A 3,529-nucleotide genomic window follows, 5' to 3' on the forward strand; every position below is an offset into this window, starting at 1 on the left:
TATATAACACTAACAAGGTATCTATTGTCTTAGTCCGTTTTCACATTATCCGATCCGATATCGGATGTCGGAAGGATTTAAATGGAAAAAATCCAAGATAGCGCCTGTAATGTATGGGGTATCAGTCCTACATCCGATATCGGATCGGATAATGTGAAAACGCATTTAGTCTCATTAATTATTACTTATGTCAGAGTTTCACTAATTATTTCCTTTTATTCATTTATTATTTCAGTTTAGGTTTATACGAGTACCAAACGAGTAGTATACGAGTAGAAAATATATTACAAAACAAAACAAACTATCATTAATTTATTATAAAAACGTAATCCAAAGTGCCACACCTGGCGGCCTAACTATCCGCGTTGTGTCCAAGACGAAGCCTGACCGACGAAGCTAGCAAGTCTCTCTACATGTTAGCTGAAATACTGTCAAACCATTCACTGTGATTACTCAGATTATTATAAGCAAAATGATATTATTAAATTAAAACGGGACTTAATCGCGTAAAACTTACGTTTTATATTTAACCCGACGTTTCGGACATGACATTACGTCCGTGGTCACGGGTAGACCCGTCTACCCGTCTACCCGTGACCACGGACGTAATGTCATGTCCGAAACGTCGGGTTAAATATAAAACGTAAGTTTTACGCGATTAAGTCCCGTTTTAATTTAATAATATGAGTGAAGATCGTGTTAGTTTAAATCAATATAAGCAAAATGATCTTCGAATGAACTTTCTGGACAATTGAGATGCATGGGCGCAGTCGAAACCAGCTCGCCCCTTCAGCCGTGTCCCGTTGAAAATCGGAAAGATTCTTTTCCTTAGCACATTTAATGTTTATAAATTGGATTCGCCTTCTGTCACCTAAACTGGTAATTTTATGTATGAGGTCATTGGTCATACAATTATTAATTTATACAGTTATTAATTCTGTATCTCTACTCGCATTGCTGCTGCGATTCTAAAATATTGAATATCCATATATTATGAATATTCTCAAGAATTTTATATATATCTCTGGATAGTGCGTGCCGACCAATGAGTTGAAGCCAGAAAATTTGACCTTGAATTACGTCACGCCGGTCTTGCATCTCTTTCTTTAGGGTGTCTATGATTAAGCATACATTAGGGATATCCCGCGGAATTTGACGTATTAAGTTTATACGACTGATTAATTTTGTAACTTATTAAATTCAAATCCGATCAATCGTTTTATCACGAAAGTGAACATCCATCCTCACAAACTCAAAAAGTAAGGTACATTAGGGCAATTCCGAAAGTCGTCTAATTAGGAAAGTCGCATAGAAATCACCATTATTTCCGTCATATCAAGATTCCCCTTTCGGAATTATCTGAACATTTCTGTCATTCGGAATTACTCTAATGCACCTTACTAATTTGTCAACCGCCAATAAGGTCCATTTCTATACCACTCTGCAGTTACTTTGCCTTACGCCACAAAATACGGTACAGTTTTTACCAGTGGTAAACTACTGGGATTTTTTTTTCAGAACCGTTCCAGAATAAGAGCGTGGTGAGTGTTGCAACACGAGGCTTAAAATATAACTTTTCTTTTACTAACTGACACCTGTATTTATTAAAAAATGTTTCAGTCACTTTAAACCATCACAACAATATTTTGGTAGAACTACTGGGAAAACTAATTAACTAGTCAACTACCAAACCAGGTTGTTTGGTAGTTAACAATGTGGGAAAAATCCCCGTAGTTAGGGCTGGTAAAACTTGGTGGTAACTAGTGGGAATAGCCCCAGAAATATAAGGGAAGTATTTCGTCACTACTTTAAAAAAATCTCGTATCTCATGCTTCTCCTCAAAGTTAAAACACAGTAAGTCTATATGCATTCCATACATACTACTACATTTTCTTTTAATTGACAGAAGAAGATACAAGTTTTTTTCAAAGTAGTGACGATTTGTCAATAGGAAAAAAATTAAATACTAGGACATTTTACAACAGTATCTTTTCTTTATTTCTTTTAAGTCTTCAGGCTAGGCTATTTATAATACGAATATAAAAGTAAAATACAAAACCACTTACAAAACAATAAAAAAAAACATATTATAAAAAACCTAACCTAGGGTGCCGCTAGCAGCGAAGCAGGGTCCAAGCTGCCGGTGGTTAAGGATGCAGAGAGAGGAACCGTCGGACTATCCGCGCCGTATCCAAGATCACCGCCTTCTGCATCTGACCCTTGATCCAACCACCTAGCGAGAGTCTCTCGAGATGTTGGTCGAGACTCTTCGCTATGAGACCGTTCGCTGAGACGACTATCGGGACAATGATCGTCGAATCAACATCCCACTTGGCGGTTATCTCGTGAGCCAAGTCCAGGTACTTACTGGACTTGTCCTTCTCGTTCTTCATGAGATTCTTATCATGGGGGATGGTGATGTCAACGAGCACGGCCCGGCGTTGCGATCGATCTATTATGACAATGTCAGGCTTATTAGCTACAATAGTCCTGTCCCCAACAAATGTCGACCGTACCGTCCTTCAGGATATATTTCCTGTAGTTGTTCGTCATCATAACTTCGTCGGCAATTGCACAGGCAAAACCCAGTATCTTTGTTTTTTAAGCGCCACCCCAAATCTCAAGGAATGTGGTTCTCAATTCGTCTGTATTTTTACGTTTATTCCACGATATCTCCGTCGTTACTGGCCCGATTTTGAATTTTTTTGGTGATTGAATGTATATTGCATACAGATTGGTCCCATTTTATCACAACCCAGTTCTGATGTTGGGATCCTAGAGAAATTGAGGGAACTCCTCAAATCTGAAAGGTATACATAAATATAGTGATTTTGGGTTTTTATAAGAACAGCATGCACTTACGTCCAGGAACGTACATTTGGTGCAGTGGAACTGCTGATGAAGATCAGAACGGAACTCCTTAAATCTGAACGGTACGCTCAAAATGACTTTGGTATTTTTATAAGAACAGCGTGCATTCAAGTTCAGAACAGTGACATTTATTTGTTAGGAGATTTTTTCTCTTTGTTATGCTAACATATTGAGTTTTCAAGTCAAGTTTTGTCAAGCTCGATTTCTTATAATCGAATATAGGATTCATGAGGAATTGAGTTTCCTCAATTATATCTCCTCATGTATACCGTTAAGGTTTGAAAGGTTTCCCTTTCAAACCTTAACGGTATACGTATATTCATTTGTGTTTCCGTCAAATAATCAAAGATTTACATTAAAAGCAGTTTTAAAAAATAGCTACACATTTCTACGTAGGTAATCCAATATTCGCAAGTACCTTTCACCAGAACACCAAAAGCGGCGGTTTTTTTTCTTAAAAAATCTACACATGTGAGAACAATATTGTTTTATGGAGCTTTTGCCTCTTAGCACGAATGTCACTCAACATTTTTTGAGTTTGATTTTTCAAGTAAGAGGTTATTCTTATTTGAAAAAACTTATTAGCTATACCTTTTACAATTTCTGATTCATGTAAATCCTGACAAATGAGCGAATCCGTGATAGGGTGTCTAGGCAC

General features: G+C 37.2%; 1 non-coding gene across 1 annotated transcript; it reads right to left on the reverse strand.

Moving 5' to 3' along the window:
- Positions 1 to 411: 411 nt before the first annotated feature.
- On the reverse strand, positions 412 to 672 carry LOC125241979. The gene has a single exon (XR_007178809.1). It is a non-coding gene; the product is annotated as a small nucleolar RNA snR82 (small nucleolar RNA).
- Positions 673 to 3,529: the final 2,857 nt, after the last annotated feature.

Source organism: Leguminivora glycinivorella, chromosome Z (assembly GCF_023078275.1).
Source record: "Leguminivora glycinivorella isolate SPB_JAAS2020 chromosome Z, LegGlyc_1.1, whole genome shotgun sequence".
Lineage (NCBI taxonomy): Eukaryota > Metazoa > Arthropoda > Insecta > Lepidoptera > Tortricidae > Leguminivora > Leguminivora glycinivorella.